Genomic DNA, 27,370 nt, shown 5'->3' on the forward strand with positions numbered 1-27,370 from the left:
GTCAGTCAAAGTATAAGTGACAACCTGAGACTCGTGACTGGCATCTGAAGTGGGGGCAGTGTTGTGGGACTGAGCTCTTCCTTAACCTGTGGGATCTGATGAAAGTAGATAGTGTCAGAACTAAAATAAATTGTAGGAGACCCAGCTGGTGTCAGAGAATCGGTCAGTGTGGGGGAAAAACCTTATACATCTGTTGACTTAATCAGCTGCTTAAGGGGAATTGACCTGCTTCTAGTCAGAGCCTCAAAACTATATACCAGAATGCATATATATTTTATATATTTAAATATATATTTTATTTATTTATATATTTTAAATATATTTTATGTTTCAAATATATTTTTATATTTGTTATATTTTTATATATATTTAAATATACATAAAATATGTTATCTTTTTTAATATATATTCTTCTTTCATTATTGATTTGGTAATTTGTGGCTTCTATTTTTTCTTATTCAGTTTGAGTAGGCTTATCAGTATTACTGATCCTTTCAAAACTTCAGCTTTCTTTCAATCCCAGGTTTCAGCACCAAAAGTAAAACAAAAAACAAACGAACAAAAAACAACTTCAGGTTTCAGTTTCATTGTTTTTTCTATTGTTTTTCTGTCTTGAATTTCATTGAAATCTATTCTTATACTTACTAGCCCTTTCGTTCTGCTTCTTTTGTGTTTATTTTGCTCTTTCTAAAAAATTTTTCTATGTTGGAGGCTTAGATTATTGATTTGACACCATTGTTCTCTTCTAACATGAATTTTGAGTGCTATAAATACCCTCCTATGCAGGTCTCTAGCTGCTCCCTACAAATTTTAATGCATTGAGTGTTCAATATTTTTGTAATTCAAAATATATTCTAATTTCCCCAGTGATTTCCTCTTTTAATCATATTTAGAAGTATGTTATTAAATTTCCAAATATTTAAGAAATTTTCAGATATCTGTTTATTTCAAACTTCTGTGTTAACTCTGCTATGACTAAAGAACATTGTATTGTTTTTAAATAAACTTTATTTATGGAAAAATTTTAGATTTATAGAAAAAATCTATTATAAAATTTTCATGTTTTGCACACTAATTTTTCCTATTATTAACATCTTTCATGAGAAAGATAGTTTGTTACAATTGATGAAATAATGTAGATACATTATTCACTGAAGAACATGGTAAAAACTAATGCCCTTTAGGTATATTAGGTAAATCGTATACCTAAAGGACATGTTCTAGGACCCCACCTGAGATGACATATTATATTTAGTCATCATGTTTCTATAGGCTAGCAACTCTTGGCTGCAATAGTTTCTCAGACTTTTCTTATTTTTGATGATACTGACAGTTTTGAAGAATACTGGTCAGGTATTTTGCAAGATGACCCTCTACTGGAATTTGTCTGAAGCTTTTCTCATGTTCAGACTTAGGTTATAAATTTTGAGGAGGAGGACTTCAGAAATAAAGTACTGTCTTTATCATATAGTTTCAAGGGTACATACTATTCAGCATTACTTGTTATTGTTAATGTTGACCTTAGTTATCTGGATGAAGTAGTGTTTTTCAGGTTTTCCAAGGTAAAATTATTCCCTTTTTCAGAGTGAATCTTTCGAAGGAAGTCACTATTCACAGTCCACACTTAAGAACTGGGGATTTATGCTGCATGTCCTTGAAGGTGGATATCTATATGAATTATTTTGAATTCTTCTGACCAGGAAGTTTGTCTCTTCTCCCTCACTTGTTTACTTATTCAATAATTTCTGTATCACCTTGACTCATGATTATTCTACATCGATGGCATTATGTCAAAGGGTCATAAAGCAGACAACTGAGTAGAACTGCTATTGTCTACAGCCAGAAAAATTTGAACAACCAAATAGATAAATTAGTATTCATTTATAACCCAAAGATAAAATGAATATCCATGAGTCCACATAGATATAAATGATTGAATAAATAAGCACATCACAGAAGAAGAAACAAAATCTCCCATGCAGAAGGATTGTAAATAATTTATTTCAATAACCTACCTTCAAGGAGGTATGGCATAACTTCTAATTCCATAAATGTAGGCTACACATAGTAATTTTCTTCCAAAAAGTACACTATGGAAATGGGACATTTAACTTTCCAGCGGAAAATGTGGAGTAAATTGACTCCACAGTAACTTCACAGTGGAGAAATCTGTCAAACACTACCTCAGCCAAGTGATCAAGTCAACATAAGTAGTGAAAATCATGTTGATAGAATTTACCCTTGATATGAGGTTACAAAAATGAGATTTTATCTTTGTGTTCTTCCTCCTAAAGACCCATAACCCCAGTCTAAATATGAGAAAAATATCAGACCAATTCTAATACAGGGCTACCCTACAAAATACCTGACCAGTATTCCTTGATACTATCAACATTATCAAAAGCAAGCGAAGTCTGAGAAACAGTCACAGCCAAGAACACTTGGCATAAGGAGGCATGATGACTACATGTAATGAAGCATCCCGGACGGAACCTTGAAACAGAAAGAGGATATTAGGCAAAAATAAAGGAGATCTGAAAAAAGCTTGGGCTTTAGTTAATAATAATGTATCAGTATTGGTTCAGTAATTGTAACAAATATGTTGTACTAACATGAGATGTTAATATAGGGAAAACTGAGTGTGAGGTAGATGGAAACCCTCTGTACTATCTTTTGCATTTTTCTGTAAATCTAAAACTGTGCTAAACAACAAAGTTTATTTCAAAGAAAAAGACTTTTAAAATACACAGTAGAAATATTTGCTTAATAATAGTATGTTTTATATATGCCTATGTATGTATGTACTGATCTATGGCAAGGAACACAACCAGCATTTAACAATTAATTAAAACAAAATCAGGAGGAGCATAGAGTGAGACAGAAGATACGCATGTATCTGAAATGTAGAGTGATTTATATGCTGCCTGACTGCAGACTGCAGTTACAAATTCCTCCAGTCTCTGCAGATATGCTCAGTCTAGGACAAATGGAAGCTCCAGGGTTTGGTGCCCTGCAGTCCATCAGATTGCAGCTTTAGAATAGTAAGGGACTTCTACCTGCAATAAGTGCTTCCCCATCTTTTTCATTATTCTTCCTTGGTAAATGTGCTCAATGATATTTGCCCTTAATAGTGGAACCTGCATTTATATTTTGTTACATACATATATCTTCTTTCTCACAGAAAACGATTATGGGACCAAACCTTTGTTAAAGGTTCATTGTGTCACTCATTATGCCGTAAGTGAATTTGTTTTTGAAATTTTCTTTTGGGGCAGCAATTTGCTATAATTATGCTGGTCAGGCAGCAACAGTTACATTAATTTTATATGAAATGAGAGATAAATATATTATGTATGCACAATTACAGAATTGTTATTCATAAAACATAGCATACCCTACAAAACAACTCAGGTTAACTACTTTAAAATTAATCCCATTTTTGATAGTTCTAGCAAACTACCAGTACTACTTATACTACTATTCTTATGTATTACACAGATTCTGGTAGGTACAAAATAATCAAGTGTCAAAAAAGTTTTTTTAAAGCTTGTTTATTTATGTTTATCCTTAATGGCATTAAAAAAAATAAGGATTTTAGAATTTAATATGAAAAACCTTTTTCCTAATGGTGAACTTAAAATATGTTACTTCTGAGACAAAATATCCACTTTAAAAAACATGTTTTTCTATTTTCAAATGAAAACACATTAAAAGATTATATTACACAAAAATTTATGAAGACAGTAATGAATTTTTTAAAAAACATATTTCTCTATCAATATACATCCTATTTAAAAATTTTATATTTTTATGTACAAATCTCTGAAATCTATCTGAAAATAATATCATGTTAGTGCAATCCTTGTTATGAAACTTGCCTTGGACAGACCATGGATCATTATGGGGGAATGTAGCTTAGATTCATGCAGAGGTATCATATTGATTGGTTCCCACTTCAAAGGAAGGTTGGTGGGTAAATTGATCTAACTGTACTACAGGCAGAACTGGTGTCAAATTAAATGATATTCTATGATGGTTTTATAACTTTAATGCTATCATTTGCACATTTATTAATTTCACCAATAAATATCCAGCCCAAATGAAAAATTAATCAAATCAGTTATTTGGAAATTTGTAATTATAAAAATATGTCATAGTTGATTCACTAGTTTAAAATATTTTATTTAATTAAATTTAACAGTTTTGACTATTTAAAATAGACAAAAGCAAAATTTAGATTATTTGCCATGAAAAGAACTTATCAGTATAAACATTGAGAGTTGATCTATAAAAGTAAATCTGGGTATATATTTATACAAGGGAATATTACTCAGCCATAAAAAAGAATGAAATAATGCCATTGGTAGCCACATGGATGGACCTAGAGATTATCATACTAAGGGAAGTAAGCCAGACAGAGAAAGACAAATATCACGATATCGCTTATATGTGGAATCTAAAAAAAAAATGATACAAATGAACTTATATACAAAACAGAAATAGATCCACAGATATAGAAAACAAACTTACGGTTACCAAAGGAGAAATGGGGTGATAAATTAGGAGTTTGGGATTAACATATACACACTACTACATCTAAAATAGGTAACCAACAAGGACCTACTGTATAGCACATAGAACTATACTTAATATTTTGTAATAACCTATAAGGGAAAAGAATCTGAAAAATATATATATATATATGTATAACTGAATCACTTTGCTGTATACCTGAAACTAACACGACATTGTAAATCAAATATACTTTAATAAAAAATGAAAGAAAATAAATCTGGGTAATTCAAGGTAAACTCTTGTTTTGTCTTAGAATTTCCTATTTAATTTCAAAAATAGAAAAGCTTTCCATGAAGACACATTATCTTCTATCGAAATTAGTGAGTCTGAATCACTAAGGCACATTTTCCTTCAAGTTTCCAAATGATTCTAAGAGCCTATTTTATCTACACTGGAAGAAATATTTGGATGAAACATTTTGTAAAACTGAACCAGTTTGTATGTTATGAAACTAACACCCACTTCCATATGTTCATGTTAATTAATTTCCAAAGTGTTAGTTGCTGTCATATAGACAAATCCATAAAAGAGCATAGACCACTCCACCCCCGAGATAATGAATGACAAGGCTCTGGCAGCAGATGGTGACTAGGTCATTTCTTTTTCCATCTGGAATCATACCTGACTAGATTAGAAAACACCAAAATATCATAAAATATATTGTCTATTCTTTATGCTTGAGGATGACCAACTCAGAGCAATATGCAGAAATGTCTACACAAAGTCACATGCATGGCTAAAGAAGATGATGGAGATCAATGCAATTGCTATTGAACATTCTAAATGACTTCTGTTGAATCTACCATTGACTTCTGTACCATATTTTAGTTGGGCCAACTGATGAAAATCAGATTTATTTCTTAATATTGAGGAGAATAATCAATGAAGCCTTATAGCAAGTTAGGTCAAAAATAAACACTTTCTCCAGTTCTCTAAAGAGAACTAACATAATGAGAATGGGAAGGACAGAGACTTCCAGAAATTATTAACAGCTAATTGGCAACCTGATTCACAGAATAAATATGAGTTTCATACAGAGCTTGATCATCTATATCAACAGTCAAAACTACTTATTTAAATGCATAAGCTTAGCAGAGCAAAATGTTTGTTTATACCTAGTTTTCACTAAAATAAAGGGGTGAGTGAAGGGAGAAATGGATACCATTCATACTGCATATAATAACTGAAGACAAAATAATTTCATGAATCAATCTCATTGAAATATCATTGACTTAAATGTAGCATGCAATAAATGTTTGCTGACTTGATCAAATGAGTTAATTTCTAAATGTGGTTAATTAGTAATTTTTTTTAACTTTTTATTTCATATTGGAGTACAGGTGATTAACAATGTTGTGTTAGTTTCAAGTGTACAGCAAAGTAATTCAGTTATACATATATATGTTTCTATTCTTTTTCAAACTCCTTTCCCGTTTAGGTTGTTACATAATATTGAGCAGGGTTCCCTGTACCTTACAGTAGGTCCTTGTTGGTTATCCATTTTAAATATAGCAGTGTGTACATATTAATCCCAAACTCCCTAACTATCCACCCCCCCCACCCTTCTCCCCTGGTAACCATAAGTTCGTTCTCTAAATCTGTGAGTCTGTTTCTCTTTTGTAAATAAGCTCATTTTTATCATTTTTTTTTAGATTCTGCATATAAGCAATATCATATGATATTTCTCTTTCTCTGTCTGACTTACTTTACTCAGTATGACAATCTCTAGGTCCATCCATGTTGCTACAAATGGCATTGTTTCATTCTTTATGATGGCTGAGTAATATTCCATTGTATATATGTACCACATCTTCTTTATCCATTCCTCTGTCGATGGATATTTAGGTTGCTTTCATGTCTTGGCTATTATAAACAGTGCTGCAATGAACATTGGGGTGCATGTATCCTTTTAGACCATGTTTTTCTCCAGATATATGCCCAGGAGTGGGACTGACAGATAACATGGTAACTCTATTTTTAGTTTTTTAAGGAACCTCCATACTGTTCTCCACAGTGGTTTTACCAATTTACATTCCCACCAATAATGTAGGAGGGTTCCCTTCTCTCCACACCCTCACCAGCATTTATTATTTGTGCGTTTTCTGATGACAGCCATTCTGACTGGTGTGGGGTGATATCTCATTGTAGTGTTGATTTGCATTTCTCTAATAATTAGTGATGTTGCACATCTTTTCATATGCCTCTTGGTCATCTGTATGACTTCTGTGGAGAAATGTCTATTTAGGTCTTCTGCCCATTTTTGATTGGGTTGTTTTGATGATATTAAGCTGCATGAGCTGTTTGCAATTTCTGGAGATTCATCTCTTGTCGGTCACGTCATTTGCAAATATTTTCTCCCATTCGGTGGGCTGTCTTTTCATTTTGTATATGGTTTCCTTTGCTGTGCAAAAGCTTTTGAGTTTAATTAGGTCTCACTTGTTTATTTTATTTTATTTTTATTTCTATTACTCTGGGAGACGGATTGAAAAAGATCTTGTGCAATTTATGTCAGAGACTGTTCTGCCCATGTTTCCCTCTAAGAGTTTTATAGTATCTGGTCTCACATTTAGGTCTTTAATCCATTTGGGGTTTATTTTTGTGTATGGTGTTAAAGAATGTTCTAATTTCATTCTTTTACATGTAGTTGTCCAGTTTTCCCAGCACCATTTATTGAAGAGGCTCTTTCCTCCATTGTACAGTGTTGCCTCCTTTGTCATAGATTAATTGACCATAAATGTGTGGGTTTATTTCTGGGCTTTCTATCCTGTTCCACTGATCTATATTTCTATTTCTGTGCTGGTACCATTCTGTTTTGATGACTATACCTTTGTAGTATAGTCTGGAGTCAGGGAGCCTGATTCCTCCAGCTCCGTTTTTCTTTCTCACGATTGTTTAAGCTATTCAGGGTCCTTTCTTCTCCACACAAATTTTAAGATTTTTTTGTCCTATTTCTATGAAAAATGCCATTGGTAATTTCACAGGGATTGCACTGAATCTGTAGATTGCTTTGGGTAGTATAGTCATTTTGACAATATTGATTCTTCTAATCCAAGACCATGGTATATCTTTCCATCTGTATGTGTTGCCTTCGATTTCTTTCATAAGTGTCTTATAGTTTTCAGGGTACAAGTCTTCTGTCTCCTTAGGTAGGTTTATTCCAAGGTATTTTATTCTTTTTGATGCAATGGTAAATGGGATTGTTTCTCGAATTTCTCTTTTTGATCTTCTGTTGTTAGTGTATAGAAATGCAACAGATTTCTGTGTATTAATTTTGTAACCTGCAACTTTACCAAATTCACTGATAGGCTCCAGTAGTTTTCTGGTAGCATCTTTAGGATTTTCTATGTATACTATCATGTCATCTGCAAAAGGTGACAGTTTAACTTCTTCTTTTCCAATTTGAATTCCTTTTATTTCTTTTTCTTCTCTAATTGCTGTAGCTAGGACTTCCAAAACTATGTTGAATAAAAGTGGCAAGAGTGGACATCCTTGTGTTGCTCCTGATCTTAGAGAGAATGCTTTCAGCTTTTCACCACTGAGTATGATGTTAGCTGTAGGTTTGTCATATAAGGCCTTTATTGTGTTGAGGTATGTTCCCTCTAGGTCCACTTTCTGGAGAGTTTTTATCATAAATAGGTGTTGAATTTTGTCAAAAGCTTTTTCTGCATCTATTGAGATGATCATGTGGTTTTTATTCTTCAATTTGTTGATGTGGTGTATCACAATGATTGATTTGAAGATACTGAAAAATCTTTGCATCCCTGAGATAAATCCCACTTGATCATGGTGTATGATCCCTTTAACGTATTGTTGGATTCAGATTGCTAGTATTTTGTTGAGAATTTTTGCATATATGCTCATCAGTGATATTGGCCTGTAATTTTCTTTTTCTGTGGTATCTTTGAGAAACTCATTCTATGAGGGCACCATCACCCTGATACTAAAACCAGACAAAGATATCACAAAAAAAGAAAATTAGAGACCAATATCACTGATAAACATAAATGCAATTAGTAATTCTTATAGAGAGCTTTCATGCATAAGCTTTCCCTTTCCTCTTTTTTCTGGTTTTAAAAAATGTTAATTATATTTAAACAAAAATTTAAGTTGCTTTCACTTTTGTTGATAACTTTTTTTATTGAACTACTTAACACAGGCATATTTTCTTCTCTTTGTCCTTCAGTACTTGCTTTATTGTTTATTGTTTTTCTTGCTGCTGTTATTTTGTTTGGTCTGGTTGGACTTGGATGTTTAAAGTCTAAGCTAGTAGTTTTCCAAGTAGAATGCCCATTAAGCTGATTTAGATTATTCAGCAAGAAAACTAAAGAGCAGTGTATAAATAAAAATAGAGGAGATAATACTGATATGTCGAATGGAATAACCCATTTTCTAAGAATTAAATTCTCTTAACCTTAAAAGGTACACAGTATTTATTGATCATATATAGATCCTTAAGAGTTATATCTCTTTCTAGAGTTATCATAATGAAAATATAGAGTTAGGAAAGTACCCTTATGGATGGCATTTAAAAACAATATGAATACATGAATCCATAAGGAAACTACATACTAAATCAAAGGGGGTAAATAAGAAAGACAACATTTACTTTATATCACACTACTTGGTACTAGGTTAATATTTTAGGATAAACATAAGATATATCTTAGATTTTATTAACCAACAAGTCCATTTTATGTTATAACATTTGAAAATATAACACAGGAGAAATATTTTTGCAACTAAAGTTAAAATCCAAGGCAAATAGCAATTACATAAGCATCAATACATCATATTATCACATGCAACTTTGCTGTATTGTGTTTTCACTTTGTTTAACAACAGTACCAAAAATGAGAGCATTGAAAAATATGGGAAAGAATGAAAAAAATATATACCTCAATTAAAAAGCAGATAGACAAATTTACATGTGAGCTTTTCTTCATACTTTTATCTGCCTCTCCCACCCCCCTCCATTTGGATCTCTCAAATTCACTTCAGAATCACTAAATTGAGTAATTGTGGTGATTAAAATTTGCTTAAAATTATGCTGAAACTCTACCTACACAAATGTTTAGATTTATGAAAATCTATTCATCAGTCTTGTGAAAGAGCTGTAAAAAAAATCTTCCTAAGGTATATATCTTATTATATTATAAATATACTAACACAGTATGCTCAGTTATAAATACTTATTTAATAATAATGATTATCATTTATGTACAGAGAAACTAAAAAATGAGGTATGTTAACTTTTAATTCTCACTTCAGAGCATAGAGATTTAAATGAGACTGTGTATAAGAGATAATATAATTTTAAAGTACAATTTTGATAATTTTAGAAGAAATTCAGGAGGACACAAATGAGGAACATATGTGCATACAAATAAAGAAAATTTTAAAAAATGTTTTAGGAGATCGTCCACCTGTTTATATCTTGTGTCAAGAGCTAGCTTTTAGTGTATAAATTATGCTTTTTATTATATGCAAGTGTCTCTTTTGTGTGCTAAAACTATAGCTTTATTTAATTTTATTTTTATATAATTTTCAATAGATTTCCAAATCTATTGCCTGTTAAATTTGTTTCTTGGTATATTTAATGCATATATTTAGTTAGTATGTTATAGTGTTAACTGACTGGCTCAGTACTAAGAACATGATATTTAAAGCATAATTTAAATTTAAATAACTTTAAACTGAAATATCTCATATATTGATTTAAGCATATTAATTCATTATGCTTACATAAAATATAGTATTTTATAGTAAAGATGATTGTATTAGAGTAGCAAAAGAGTGATGTTTATTTGAGCTATATAAATTCTAGAAGATATTTAATGTGATTTTACTATTCAGAGCTATCATGGAGTTGATTTTGTTATACAGAGCTATCACAGATGTAAAAGGTTAATCAAAAGAAGGAATGATAATTATATAATGATAAAGTGGTCAATCCAGCAGCAAGATATAACATTTGCAAAAATCTGTACATCCAACATAGGAGCACATAAATATGTGAAGCAAATATTAACAGACCTGAAGGGAGAAATAGACAGCAATATAATATTAGTAGGGGACTTCAATACTCACTTTCAATAATGGATAGATCATCCAGACAGAAAGTCAATAAGAAAACTTTCGACTTAAACTACACATTAAATCAGATGGACTTAACACACATTTACAGAGCATTCTATCCAACAGCAGCAGAATATAGATTCTTCTGAAGCATACACTGAACATTCTCCAGGACAGATCGTATGTTAGACCACAAAGCAAGTCTTTAAAAAGTTAAGTATATTGAAATATCAAGCATCTTTTCTGAGCACAATAGTATCAAACTAGAAATCAATTACAAGAAGAAAACTGGAAAACTCATGAATATATGAAGATTAAGCAACATGCTACTAAACAACAAATGGTTCAAAGAAGAAATCAAAATAGAATTTAAAAATATCTTGACACAAAAGAAAATGGAAATACAACATACCAGAACAGAACTTATGAGATGAAGCAAAAGCAGTTCTAGGAGGAAAGTTTCTAGTAATAAGTGCCTACACTAAGAAAAAAGAAAAAGTTCAAATAAACAACCCAACTTTACACCACAAGGAACTAGAACAAATTTAGTAGAAAAATGAAAATAACAAAATCAGAGCAGAAATAAATAAAATAGAGAATAGAAAACCAATAGAAAAGATCAATGAAACTAAGACCTATTTTTTTGATAAGATAAACAAAATAGACAAAACTTTAGCTAGGCTTACTAAGAAAAAAAGGGAGGGAACACAAGTAAATAATAGTAGAAATGAAAAGGGAGACATTACAAATGATATCATAGAAATACAAAAGAACATTGACTATTATGAACAATTATACACCAACAAATTAGATAACCTATAAGAAATGAATAAATTCCTAGAAACAGATGACTTACCAAGACTTAATCATTAAGAATTAGAAGATCTGAACACCAATTACCAGTAAGGAGATTGAATCAGTAATCAGAAACCTCCCCAAAATGAAAAGTTCAGGATCATATGGCTTTGCTTGTTAGTTCTACCAAATATTTGAAGAACAATTAACACCAAACCTTCTCAAACTCCTCTCAAAACAGAAGAGAAAGAAAGACTCCCAAGCTCATTTTATGAGGCTAGCATTACCCTGATACCAAAAGTAGGTAAGGACACCCCAAGAAAAGAAAATTACAGGCCATTATATCTGATAAGTATAGATACAAAAATCCTCAACAAAATACTAGCAAACCAGACTCAACAATACATTAAAAGAATCAGACAGTATAACCAAGTGGGATTTATTCCAGGAATGCAAGGATGGTTCAACACCTGCAAATTAACCAACGTGATATACCACATTAACAAAATGAAGGATAAAAAATATGATTATCACAATAGATGCAGAAAAAGCATTTGACAAATTTCATCACTGTTTCATGATAAAAACTCTCAACAAACTGGCAATTGATAGAACACAACATATGACCAGCCCACAGCTAACATCATACTCAACAGTGAAAAACTGAAAGCTGTATTGTGAAAGCTTTTCCTCTAAGATCAGGAACCAGAAAAGGATGTCTACTCTCACCTCTTTTATTCAACATAGTGCTTGCTAGCCACAACAATTAGACAAGAAAAAGACAAACAAACAAACAAAAAAAAACCGGTATCACCAAATTGGGAAGAAAAAATAAAACTGTCATTATTTGCTGATGGTATGATATTATATATAGAAAATCCTAAAGACTCCACCAAAAAAGTGCTAGAACTGATAAACAAATTTAGTAAATTTGTAGGATACAAAGTTAATATACAAAAATCAGTTGAGGTTCTATACACTAACAATAAAGTATCAGAAAAAGAAACTAATTTATAATTGCATCAAAAAGAATAAAAAGTACCTTGGGATAAATTTAACCAGGAGATGAAAGTTCTTTGCACTGAAAACTATAAGACATTCATAAAAGAAATTGAAGAATGCACAAACAAATGGAAATACAACTGACCTTTGAACAACATGAGTTTGAACTGCAGGGATCCACTTATTTGTGGATTCTTTTTCAATAAATACACACTACAGTACTACCCAATCTGCAGTTGGCTGAATTTGCAGATGTAGAACTGCAGATACGCAGGGTCAACTGTAATTTATACATGAGTTTTTAATTGCTCAGGGGTTGGTGACTTTAACCCTCGTATTAGTCAAGGGTCAACTACATATCCCATGCTCATTAATTGGAAGAATTATTATTGTTAAAATGTCCATACTCCCCCAAACAACCTACAGATTCAATGCAATCCTTACCAAAATTCCAATGACATTTTCACAGTAATATAAAAAAAATCCTAAAGTTTATATGGAACCACAAAAGACTCCAAATAGCCAAAGCAATCTTGAGATAGAATAACAAAGCTGGAGCATCACACGTCCTGATTTCAAACTATATTACAAAGCTATAGTCATCAAAACAGTTTAGTATTGGCATAAAAAAAGACACATAGATCCATATAACAGAATAGAGAGTCCACAAATAAACCCATGCATATATGGTCAATTAATTTCCAACAATGGAGCCAAGAATATATAATAAGGAAAGGATAGGTTCTTCAATAAATGGTGTTGGAAAAACTGGACAGCCACATACAAAACTAACGAAACTGGACTGCCATCTTACACCATAGACAAAAATCAACTCAAAATACATTAAAGCCTTGAACATAAGACCTGAAACCATAAAACTCCTAGAAAAAAGTAGGGGGTAAGCATTTTGGCATTGGTCTTGACAATAATATTTTGAATTTGAAACCAAAAGCAAAGTCAACAAATGCAAAAATAAGTGGGACTACATCAAACTGAAAAGCTTCTGCACAACAGAAGGAAACCATCAAAAAATGAAAACCATCAAAAAATGAAAAGGCAACCTATGGAATAAAAGAAAATATTTACAAATCACAGTTATGATAAGGGGTTAATTTCCAAAATACATAAAATCCTCATAACTTAATGGCAAAAGAGCAGACAAGCTGATTGAAAAATAGGCAGAGAAACTGAATAGACATTTTCTGATGAAAACATACAAATGGGCAATAGGTACCTGAAAAGATGCTCAATACCACTAATCATCAGAGAAATGAAAATCAAAACTACATTGAAATATCCTCTTATACCTGTTAAAATGACTATCATTAAAAGGAAGAAAGGTAACGAGTGTTGGGGAGGATGTGCATTAAAAGAAACCCACATTTACTCTTCTTGGGAATGTAAATTAGTGCAGCCACTATGGAAAATAGTATGGAGATTCCTCAAAAAATTTAAAAATAGACCTAACATATGATCTAGCAATTCCACTTCTGGGTATATATCCAAAGGAAATGAAAACAGGATATCAAGAGACATCTATACTCCCATGTTCATTCCAGATGATATGGAAGCAACCTAAGTGTTCATCAACAAATGAATGGATAAGGAAAACAGTAAAATAATGAATTCCTATCTCTTGATAGTAACAAAAGACTACACCTAATTTGGCTATATTCCTTATCTCGGATATTTTTAAAAAATTGAAACAAAAGTTATCTGATGTAATTTCATAATTTTTAGCTTCATTTTGAATTGACTACTTTTGCTAGTGTCTAAGATTTAGACATGTCAAACTCAGTGAAGTCATATTTGTTCCATTTTAATGAAAAATTCTAACATTATAAACAAGCATTGATTACATTTTTAAAAGTTTTATTTACCAGCTAATAAAATAACATTCATTAGTCTTGTTACTTTGAGCTGTAAAATAACCTAAAATAGACTTTCCTCTATTAACACAGATATGGCTTTTTGAATATGTCATGCAACCCAAGAACATGTGATTCAGCTTTTGTTTTTAAATGGTTTAGTTCTATTTTCTGAAATTCAAGAGCAAGTCTTTTTGCCTCTGAAAAATCTCCTACCTCTCCTGTAATTATCTAAGAAGGTTGCAATGATATTTTACATCAGTGGTTCTACATAAAATTAAATATAAAATTATAGTGGAGATAATTAATTTTTCTGTATCACTTAATCAGTGTCATTAAGGTTTAACACTGCTCTTAAACTGCTAAAAATAGTAGCATGATTTCAAATGATTTTTATACTTTGGCAATAATATAGATCATGTTCAAAAGATAGTTGTAATTATTACAAGAGTTATTTTATGGTTTAATTCTTATACCTGATCTTCAAAACATGCTCCATACATATTCTGTTAATATGGATATCGCTTTTAATAATGTTGTTTTCCCATTACTAGTTTTTGGGAAGAGTTAACTTAATGATACAAATAATGTGTCATGACAATAATTTATAAAAATTTCTCTTAGATTAACTCTTAAGATCACCTAATGATAAAGGCACAATAGCAATAAACTTTTTGATTTTGTGTTCTAACCTCAGAAAAACAGCTTGAGAGGCTATTATGCAAACAATACAATCTAAGTTCACTAAAATTAAAAATAAGATGGAAATTTTATGATAAAGCCACATGCTAACTTTTGGAACTATTTCAGTATCGTCATACTTTTTTCCTTCACATATGTATGCTATTATTATGTATTTCTTTTAAAATGTCTCACACAGTTTTTCCTAAGAGAAATAAATGCCATAACATTGTTGGTTATCATCACTTCACATTACAAGGTACTATACTGCAAGAATTCTAATGTTTTTCATTCACTCAATTGGAATCTTATCCTTCAAAGTTACATCACAAAGTTACATTACAAAGGATGCAACCAAAAATAATTTATATGACAAAATCTTTGGTTAATTCTGAAATACTCTCATGCTATTTTTACTTTTTTTTTTTTTTATTTCTTCGAATTTGCTGTAACAAGAGTCAGTCTTTCTACTAGAAAATCAAGTTACCTTCAGTTATAGCTACCGATCAAATCAAGTATGCAGAGCAGTGGAGTAGAGAAGAACGATCCACCCTGAATCTGCATGGTATCCATCCTATTATACAACATATGAAATCTTCTAGACTATTTATAAATGCCTCTCAAATTAAGCTTTTGATTTCTGTATGTACTTATTTGTTTAAGAAAGGGTATAATGGCCTCTAGTGGTACAGAAAAAAAACACCAATGCTTACATCTTCAAAGCAATAACAATAAAAATATTTTTTAATTAAAATAAAATTTATGAAGCTCATGCACAAGTTGTTCATGTTGCATTGTAATTTTTGAAATAATTACCCTCAATTCATTTACGCAAATAAACACTTAGATACACTCAATTGTTACATACATAAAGCGCCTACTTAAGTATAGGTTATAAGGCTATTGAGCATGTTTCATTGTAGGGGCTATGAATTATTGATGAAATAATGAGAATTTAGTAACTTTAGGGAATGTATTCATATTTTAAAGTATGTATTGACTACAGTTGTATTTGTGAACAATCATAATAATAATTGAGAATTTATTGTGACAAGAACTGTGCTATTTTATTTATAGCAGTATTTTTAACTTTACAACAACCAGATCAATTCACATTATTGTAACTCATACTGATCTCTGTTCCTATAGTTCTTCCTTTCCTAAAATATGTAACTCATATTTTATAACAAAGGAAACTCAGCATTAAGAATTTGTATTTTAGGACAATGTACTATACTGTAAGGGCAAATGCAATTTTCACACCAAGTTTTCTGTCTCCTGAGCATAAAATCTCAATACTGATTTTATACCAGCTCACAATGTAATGGTGGGACATTTAAATATGGAATTTAAAGCATTAGCTCATCAATAAAAATTGTAATGATATTTTATGAGAATTAATAAAAGAATGTCGAGTATTATAATGGCATGGATTTTTAATATAAAAGCACATGTAATTTTTTAAAAGGTTATAATTTTAAAAATTTGTTATTGTGTTTATAATGTACATCAGTCTTAATTTCAAACAATTTTTATAAAATGCAAGACTTATTTGGTAATTTTTATATTGGACTTAATTGCTAACATTCTTTAGGTCTCATCAAATATATAAAGTAAAAACAGAGATTTCGTTGCTATCTTATTTAGGAGACTGAATTATTTTAATCATTGGATATTGTAAATGAAGCAAACTGGTGCCCATTTTCTCAGAAGTTTCCTTAGGAATAACTAAAGAAGGATTTCCAGTTTTGTCAAGTTAGCATGAAACAATATTCGTTCCAACTTCCCCTCCCCTCTTCCTCTCTTTCCTTCTCTCCTCTCTTTGCCTCCATTCATTCCTTCCTTTTGTGTTATGTCTAATATTTTTATTTTTTAAATATACATGCATTAAAATTTACTGATTTTGGTGTAGAAGTCTATGAGTTTTAGTTCATGTATAGGTTTGTCTAATGACCACTATGATCAGGATACAGAAGAGATCCATCTCCCCAAAAACTCATTTGTGTTGCATCTGTCGTGAACACTCCCTCCAAACCTAACCTCTAACATCCACTGATCTCTGTTCCTACAGTGTTTCCTTCTCTAAAATATATAAAATGGCATCATATAGTATGTAACATTTGGGGAATAGTTTCTTTCACTCAGCAAAATGCCTTTGAGAGTCACCTCTGATACCGGTATCAGTAATTTGTTCCTTCTTGCTGAGTATTATTCCACTGTATAGATGTACGACAGTTTGTTTATCCATTCACCTGTTAATGGATTTTTGTTTTGTGAGTAGTTTACAGTGATTTTGAGATACATTCATGCCCAGTTTTAACAAACATAAGTTTTTATTTCTCTAAGGTAAATAGCTAGCTGGTTATACAGTAACTGTGTTTCACTTGATGTGTCCAACTGATCTGTTTTTAACTTCCAGATTCTCCTTTGCAAAAAATTCTTCTCCAATCTATATTATTTTTCATTCTTAGTTCATTTTCCCTGAACATCTCTACCAAAATTTCTAGCTTGTCTTTAGGAGTTTGCTTACTTTAATGAAATTTCTAAACCTCCATCTTGTTTTCATCCCAGCTTTGAGACAGTCTCTATGCTGTTAGTTTTCTCTTATGTAAAGATGAAATAACACTGCTGAACTGGCTAGTCTGTAACTTCTATTCTTAATATTTTAACGTATTTTGAAGAGCCATGTAATAAATATCTTTTCACATATACATAAAATAAAGAAATATTTTGGATATATATGTGCTTGCTTTTGATACATATAGTTGGGCTGCTTTCTAACTTGGATTTGTTTTTCATTATTTTATTGGGTAGGAACAGACATGGGATAATGCAGAGGAGGGACATATACATTATTTTGAAATACTTATTTTATATCAATGGTGTTTTTGATCATTCTCACAGGTTATAAAAGGGGCCACTGTGGGGGGAAGGGGGAGAACATGTGCTGCTAGACTGAGTACAATGACAGCTTTCATTGGAGAAGCTGTCGTAAACTGCCTTCAGTATTGCAGTGATGATAATGGACAACATGATGTCCTAATAACCATCTCATTGGCTATTAAAATGCAGCATCACACATTAAAATTACTGTACTATCCACTTATCTTGCAGATATACTCAGGAAATATGCAGTTCCTCAACAGTTTTCTGCTGTTTAGTGGTAACCTGTGATTTTTACAGGAGTTCTTATTCTTCAAAAATCCTGCTAAAACGTGTGGACACGGTGTGGGAGAGGGAAGGGTGGGATGAACTGGGAGATTGGGATTGACATATATACACTACCATGTGCAAAACAGATAGCTAGTGGGAACCTGCTGTATAGCGCAGGGAGCTCAGCTTGGTGCTCTGTGGTGACCTAGATGGGTGGGATGGGGGGGCATGGGAGGGAGGTCCAAGAGGAAGGGGATATTTGTATACATATAGCTGATTCACTTTGTTGTACAGCAGAAACTAACACAACATTGTAAAGCAGCTATACTCCAATAAAAGAAAATCCTGCTAAAAAATTCTCCCCCATCTCTGTATCATTTATCTGTCTATCTCTCTGCTTATCTATCTTTATATATATGTAGATATGTGCATAATAATTATAAGACTATTGTTTATCATGGATTCTGTTAGATGACGTGAAGAGACAAAGAAATCCATAGCATAGTAGCATAGTTATCTGAGCTCATTATGCTAGAATTCAGAATATTAAATTACCCTGAGAAAGTTGTTTTGCCCCTATAATGTGGTAAGTCACAGCCTATAGTTCTGAATTTTAATAGCCTACACAAACCAACATGAACTTTCGGACACTATTAGACTATGATCAGCTCCTTAGCTTCTCCCTCATTCAAGTCTCTCATCCTCAAGGGCAACAATGTCTTGGAACTGGAACAATGCTTATTTTCCCTAATGTCTACTCAAATTTTTAAAATATCAAATGATATAGTGGCCTAAAATACCATATTAGGGTCAAATAAACCTTCAGGGTCTCTAAAATTTATATACCAAATTAAGTCATTGCTGAGAAAGCAAAATGAGTCATATATGCAAAAATTTAAAGTTCAAGTTTGGAACTGTGGATAACAGATTAAAACCTTTATATAATGTTTAAATTGTAGTTATGAAATGAAACTTGGCTTAAAACTTTTAAGAGGTCCACTTTCACATAGAATTGATGCCCCACATCAAAGAATTAATACCTTTGATTATATATAGACTCACACAAAATAGAAGTTGGAAGGTATTATGGAGTGGATTGTATTCTCCCAAAATTCATATGTTGAACTCCTAACTCCCAATGGGGCTGTATTTGGAGATATGAATTTTAAGAAGATAACTTAGCTTAAATGAGGTCATAGGAGTAGAACTGTAATTTTAACAGAACTGATATCCTTATAAGAGAGAGATATACCAGCGGTGTGCATGCAGAGAAAAAAGGTCACATGAGGACACAGTGAGAAGATGACCACTTACAAGCCAAGGAAGAGGCCTCAGGAGAAACCAAACCTTCTGTCACCTTAATCTTAGACTTCCAGCCTCCAGAACAGTGAAAAAATAAATTTCTGTTGTTAAAGCCACCCACTCTTCTGGTATTTTATTATGGCAACCCTAGAAGACTAATACAGAAGGAATATCAGTACAGTGGATTTTAAATCATATCATGAACAGGCCTCAGTGTTAGGACATTTATGTTTGGGGCTCTGGCAGGATTAAAGTTTTTTGTAGGGGCTTGGGTACAGGGGTTTCTGTCATTGACAAAGGAACCAATGTTGGTGTTCTAAGCAGACTGTTTCTTTGTTCCTGATTTTCTGCCAAAAGCTGTTTCTCAAGCCTTCTCTTTAATTTATTCCTTTCCAATACTTTATTTTCCAACTTAAGATAACACAATTTTGCTGAAAAAAAAAAGAATTTCTGACTAGTGCAAAGGAAATTATCGCAAATAATCTGTATATTAGAAACTAAAGGTTGTTAACTTTGGAATAATGACTTTTGGTTACTGCATGTCACATTTTAATTTATATGTTTAAACATAGAGTAGTCATAGTTTATACTATTTCTTATTATTGATTTCCACTTATATCATCTCATGTGCATTAACTGGTCATTAACAATTTGTAAATTTATTCAATAATTATTTATTAATTGCTTATAAAAATTCAGATTCTGTGGTTCTGTTGTGAATAAGCATAGGTAAGACCTTCATGTATCCTGCAGCCCAGTATGAAATTTACACTTGACAATTTGTTGTAAACAACACAAATACATTTTTCCCGAGGCATCTATTTTGTTTTTAATATTTTAATTACAATTATTATATTATAATTATTGTTACATACCTACATCTATAAACTCAGATAAACCTTTTAAATTATTTTCTAAGGATTTTCAAGGAGAAAATAGTTGGGATAAAGGGTATGAATCTTTTACAGTTCTTGATAAATGCTTGAAAATTATTAATGAGAAAGTACCATCTGATAAATATTATGAGAATGTCCCTCTCACTGCATGCTAGCCAGGAATGAAAGTTAATAAATGAACTGTTTGCCAGCAAATTGTATCTTGACCTTTTCATTATTTCTCTAATTATTTCTAGTGAGTTGAATTGGTCTCCCATAAAAAAAAATATTATTTCCTTTAATTGTCTGCTTAGAAATTTTACACACTTTAATTGTAGTTCTCATAATTTTTATGTAGATTATTGAATAACAATGTTTTTAGTTGGTTGTTACATTTGTGACAAACACAGTTCCCATTAATCTGTCATTTTCACGATTTTAGTGACCTTGCTTAACTCATTTATAACGAACCTTGCTTAACTCATTTATAACAAATTTTAATCAACATATGAAATAGGAAATTGCTTTTATTAGTATAATTAATCCTATACTGCCTAGTCTAATCATTTCATCAGTAAGTCATACAATTTAACATAGTTTTTTTTTTTAATGTACTAATACTTTTTTTTTTTTTTTTTACTTATTTTTGGCTGCATTGGGTCTTCATTGCTTCACGCGGGCATGAGCTACTCTTCATTGCAGTGCGTGGGCTTCTCATTGCGGTGGCTTCTCTTGTTGCGGAGCACGAGCTCTAGAGCGCAGGCTCAGTAGTTGTGGCGCACAGGCCTAGTTGCTCCGCAGCATGTGGGATCTTCCCGGACCAGGTCTCGAACCTGTGTCCCCTGCATTGTCAGGAGGATTCTTAACCACTGCCCCACCAGGGAAGCCCTTTAACATAGTTTTTAATTAACATATTGAATATATGTAAGTCAGGGTCTTCTAAGAAGCAGATGCCAAGACAGGATTAAAATGCACAGGTTTTATATTAGGAAAAATGTCCATGTGAGACAAACTAGGGAAGAAGCCAGGTAAGACTGGGAGAGCCTCAGACTGTGACATAAGCATGATTCCAGGTGGAGGAGAGAAGGACAGACGGTTGGGAAGAAAGTTCCTAGACTGTCACACAGTCTTAAGAAGTTTTGGCAAAGCACTTGAGGTGTTCTAGAATCCAAAAAAGACCTACCAGGCACTGTGCATCTTTCTCTGTGATAGGGGATGATGCAAGATTTAGCCCTTGTCTTTTATTTCGGAGGGAATGTCTTAGCACACTCCAGATCACTGGAACCTTAAAAATTTCATGGAAATGGTTTGCTACTTTTTTTTTTTTTTTTTTTTTTAGTGTGCAAGGATTTTACTAGGGAAAATGTCTTGTTGAGAGCCACCAGTAAGACTGCAAAGCAAGTCACACCCTGAGGAAAGGAGAGGAAGAAAAGATGAGGTGAATGAGTCCTAGGCTACTGTGCAGTCTAAGAAAGGTCCAACAAGGCACTGGGGAGTGTTCAAGCCAAGATGAGCCTTCAGAAAAGACCTGTGAATCCTAGAAATGGATTCACCTTGGTATCTCTGGCATGCTCATTCTTAGACTGGAAAGCCTGGCTTTGGTGCAGATGTCTCAGTGGGTTTCAGAGTCCAGTGACTGGGGCCCTTGATCAGCGACACTCCCTGTAATTGCAGTCTGACAAGCACATACTCACGGACACCATAATCTATTTTACAGTATTAGCATGCATGTGTTTAATAGCAAAATATATATAAAATGGACTATGATGTCGGACAGAAATAAGATTAAATCCTATTTCTACCAACTTTAGTGGCAGGACCATAAATGAGATAAGTTACATCTCTGAGACTGTTTCCTCAGCTGAATAAGTGGATATAATAACACTGTACTACATGAGGAATAAATAAATAATATGTAAAATAGCTGGCTCTGAGTAGGTAAGCAAGATAAGTGTTATGCAATGTTAGCTCTAAGATTTTCTCTGTCTGTAGAGTAAGGCTAAGATTATGATCAATCGTGAATCTGAATGTGGCTCAAATAGTTAAGAAAATGGCACCTTAGAAACCACATGCATAAATTTAAAGAATTAAGGGCTTTGGTTTCTGTAATTAGGAGTCCAGGTCTCAGACACAGATGCATACTATCGTCTTTGTCTGTGGATGTGAATAATTCACTGATGACAAAGAGTTTTGGCTATAGAGAAAGCTACAGAATGAAGAGCTAAATCACTCAGGGAATTAACAGAAGTGTCAAGGCATTTTGAACCTATTCAGATATTAAAGCATTCTTAGAAGAACAAAATGAAAAAAAAAAAAAAAAGCATTTCTACATGCCAGAAATACCAGCATAATTATCAATGATATCTGAATTAAGATAAGCTCACAAAGGGAATTTCCTGGCAGTCCAGTGGTTAGGACTCGGCGCTTCTACTGCAGGGGCCATGGGTTCAATCCATGATCAGGGAACTAAGATCCCGTAAGCTGCGCGCAGCGTGGCCAAAAAAAAAAAAAAGATAAGCCATAGATTATATAGATACTTGTGATTTTAACTCTCTCTAAATTTTATTTTACAGTTGACTATGAATTTGTGAAATTTCTTGTACCTACATTCTAATTCAGTATATAAAGTAACATAGGGAAATATATGTTGCACATTCACTTGTGGTACTTGTGTCCAGATCCACTTGGACTTAAAGGCAAAGAAAAAAGACTAACCTCATCCATTACACATAACAGTTACAATAAACAAAAGATTACATAAAATAAGAATTACAGTGACCAAGTACCTGAAGTGTAGGAGGAATTTATCAAGAGGATTAATTCCCTCTAATGAAAAAACATTTTTCTTGAATAGCAGACTTTTAATGGTAACAAGTATAAATGGTTTAGAATGAAACGTAGATATTCTGAGTAGAATATTTAGTAGCCTGCAGTGACTTGGTCAGTATAATTTTCAAATCATTTACCATTTAATATTCATATTCCTACTAAAATGATTCATGCAGGGAAAATGCCTGTGCCTTAGCTACAGTTGGATTTTCAAAGCTAACATCAACTAATTTATATAAAATGAAATCAGAGCTAATTATATTCATCTAGTTGTTTACTAAATGTTCTTTAATGTCTCTTGATTCTAGTAAGCTCTTATTGTATTCAATAAATTGAGTATTATGAAATCTGTTGGCATAGAGATTTTATAAAGAATTGATAGAATTGAGGAGATGAAGTTAAAAAGAGAAGGTAAAAATGTGCTACATTTCAATAATGCCTGAAGAAACTTTTACAGATATTGTAATTTTCAAATGTATAATATGTTTACAGATGTGCCCTGCATTTAGTCTGCCTTGTTCTATTTTGATTTTTGTTGAGTCTCCTGCCTGCTTGCTAAAAGCTAGACTGTTTTAGGCCCATGTACAATTGAAAGCAGAGGCATCTTGAGCTTTAAAGCATTGAACAAACTGGGAAATGCATCATACCACATACTGAAGTGAAAGAAGTCTGTGTTTTTGTGTTTTCCTTTTTAAATAAAAATTTTCAAAAGGTTAAAAAAGAGACAAGGTTGATTAAAGGAAAAAAAAAAAAAGGCATGTATCTCTTTCCCTGTTTGTGGACACAGAATTATGTTATATGCTCACTTTCAAATCCATTCCTATTATGAGTTGTAATGTTTATCATCTGTTGGTTATATGTTGGTTATATTGTAAATATTGGGTTGGCCAAAGAGTTCGTTTGGTTTTTCTCCATAAGATGGCTCTAGTAGCGCTTAGTTGTCTTTAACTTCATTCAAAACAATTTTGTTAGATTGCATTGTGACAGCTGTCATATCAGTGTGCATTAAAAAAAAGCTTATCAAAATTGGTGAATTTTTGTGTAATCATTTTAATATTGAAGATGGAAGAAAATAGCAACATTTTCAGCAAATTATGCTTTATTATTTCAAGAAAGGTAAAAAAAGCAACTGAAACGCAAAAAAAAGATTTGTGTAGTGCATGGAGAAGGTGCTGTGACTGATCAAATGTTTCAAAAGTGGTTTGAGAAGTTTCGTGCTGGAGATTTTTCGCTGGACGATGCTCCACAGTCAGGTAGACCAGTTGATAGTAATCAAATGGAGACATTAATTGAGAACAATCAACATTATATGATGCGGGAGACTGCAGACATACTCAAAATATCCAAATCAAGCATTGAACATCATTTGAACCAGCTTGGTTACATGAATCACTTTGATGTTTGGGTTCCACATTAGTTAAGCGAAAAAAAACCTTCTTGATCGTATTTCCACATATGATTCTCTACTGAAACATAACGAAAACGTTCGTTTTTAAAACAAATTGTGATGGGCCATCAAAAGTGGACACCGTACAGTAATGTGGAAAGGAAGAGATCGTGGGGCAAGAGAAATGAACCACCACCAACCATACCAAAGGCCGGTCTGCACCCAAAGAAGGTGATGTTGTGTATATGGCGGGACTGGAAGGGAGTCCTCTATTATGAGCTCCTTCCAGAAAACCAAACAATTAATTCCAACAACTACTGTTCCCATTAGACCAGGTGAAAGCAGCATTTGACGAAAAGCTCCCGGAATTAGTCAACAGAAAGCACGTAATCTTCCATCAGGATAATGCAAGACCACATGTTTCTTTGATGACCAGGCAAAAACTGTTACAGCTTGGCTGGGAAGTTCTGATTCATCTGCTGTATTCACCAGACATTGCATCTTCGGATCTCCATTTATTTCAGTCTTTACAAAATTCTCATAATGGAAAAAATTTCAATTCCCTAGAAGACTGTAAAAGGCACCTGGAACAGTTCTTTGCTCAAAAAGATAAAAAGTTTTGGGAAGATGGAGTTATGAAGTTGCCTGAAAAATGGCAGAAGGTAGTGGAACAAAACAGTGAATGCATTGTTCAATAAAATTCTTGGTGAAAATGAAAAATGTGTCTTTTATTTTTACTTTAAAAACCGAAGGAAATTTTTGGCCAACCCATAGTTTTTCAGTGTTCTAGTTCTGTTTTTATTTTTCCTCATAACTGAAAAATATTATTTCTCATTACGAGCTTTTATATATGTCTGAATTTTGTTCTCTAAATACTTAATTTTTTATACATTGGCTGGTTGTGATCTTTATTTGTTGGGTAAAAATTTTTAAATATTTTTCAAAGTACATATACTGGGTCCTCTTTTAAAGGAGAAAATCCAATAAATGATTTTTTATCTTCCATAAAAAAAACAGTAAGTTTGAGGAATGGGTTCTGATATTCCTGTGTCCCGTTATCAGATTCCCCTAATTCTTTTTTTTAAAATATATTTGACATATAACATTGTGCCAATATAAGGTGTATAACATGTTAAATTGATACATTAATACATTGTAATGTGATTACCACTGTAGTGATAATTAGAACCTTTACTGAATTACATAATTATCATTTCTTTTTAGTGGTTGAAAACGTTAAGTTCTAGTGTCTTAGCACATTTAGTGATTATAATACAATATTGTTCTCTATATTTATGATACTGTTCATTAGATCTCTAGGACTTATTTACCACTCAATGCCAAGTTTGTACACTTAAACAGCAAATGTTCTATCCACCCACCACCGTCCCCTGTAACCACCATTTTGCTCTCTGTTTTTATGAGTTTGGCATTTTTAGATTCCACATATAAATGATATTGTACAGTATTTGTTTCTCTGTCTGACTTATCTCACTTAGCATAATGTGTTCAAGGTCCATCCATGTTATTGGGAAAGGCAGGATGTCTTTCTTTCTCATGGCTAAATAATATTCCAATGTATATAGAGTGGACACTTGAACAACATGGGTTTGAACTGCCTGGGTCCACTTATAAGAGGATTCTTTTTCCATTAAATACATTCACACTACATGATCCAAGTTTGGTTGAACCCCAGGATATGGAACCATGGAAATGGAGGGCTATCTATAAAGTTATATTCCATTTTTCCATTGTGGGGAGGGGTGGCATATACACCACATCTTTTATCCATTCATCTGTTGATGGGCATTTAGGTTGTTTCCATATCTTGGATATTGTAAAAATTGCTGCAATAAACATGGGAATGAATATATCTCTTAGATATCCTGTTTTCATTTTCTTTGAGTATATACCCAGAAGTAAAACTGCTGGACCATATGGAAGTTCTATTTTTAATTCTTGAGGAACCTCCATGTCATTTTCCATAGTGGTTGCACCAATTTACATTCCCACCAATAGTGTACAAGGGTTCCCTTTTATTCACATCCTCACCAAGACTTGTTATCTCTTGTCTTCTTAATGATAGCTATTCTAACAGGTATGAGGTTCTATCTCATTGTTGTTTTGATGTGTATTTCCCTGATGATTAGTGATATTTTCATCTTTTCACGTACCCATTGGCCATTTGGATATCTTCTTTGGACACATGTCTATTTAGTTCCTCTGCTCATTTTTTAATTGGATTTTTTGTTGTTATTGAGTTGTATAAGTGCTTTACATATTTTGGTTATTAACCCCTTAGCTGAAATATGATTTGCAAAAGCTTTCTCTCATTCTGCATGTTGTTTTTTTTTATTTTGTTGTTTCTTTTGCTGTATAGAAGCTTCTAAGTTTGGTGTAGTCCCATTTGTTGATGTTTGCTTTTGTTGTTTTTGCTTTTGGTGTCATATCCAAAAAATCACTGCCGAGATCAATGTCAAGGAGCTTCCTCCTATTCCCTGTATTCTTGAACACAAGTCAGCTCTATGACTTTTGCCAAGACTGACTACTCTTATGGGGACAGGAGAAATGAAAAAAAAAAAAAATGGAGGAAAGAGGGTCCAGAAAACAATGTAAGGCCCAAATGTACATGACAAAAAATAAGATGACTTCCAGCAATATTTCAGTCTTTCAGTAAGGACAGACATGTGGTCCTTCACTTTCTTACTGAGAAAAGCTAGATAAACTTGGTGAAAAGAGAAGTTGAAAAGACTGAGTTTCCATATAGTGTGTACTCACCCTATCAATCCCATGAAAGAAGCAAAACGTCAAGCAGGACAACTTTGTGC

At 32.6% G+C, this 27,370-nt stretch overlaps 1 long non-coding RNA gene across 1 annotated transcript in view; it reads right to left on the reverse strand.

Moving 5' to 3' along the window:
* Positions 1-316: 316 nt before the first annotated feature.
* The window catches only part of LOC309627692, a 251,962-nt gene continuing 224,908 nt past the window's right edge, over positions 317-27,370 (reverse strand). Inside the window, exon 2 of the long non-coding RNA XR_014243919.1 lies at positions 317-8,351. This is a non-coding gene — a long non-coding RNA (uncharacterized lncRNA). The remainder of the gene's footprint in view (positions 8,352-27,370) is intronic.

Source organism: Balaenoptera borealis (assembly GCF_965194805.1).
Source record: "Balaenoptera borealis genome assembly, chromosome: 4".
Classification (NCBI taxonomy): Eukaryota; Metazoa; Chordata; class Mammalia; order Artiodactyla; family Balaenopteridae; genus Balaenoptera; species Balaenoptera borealis.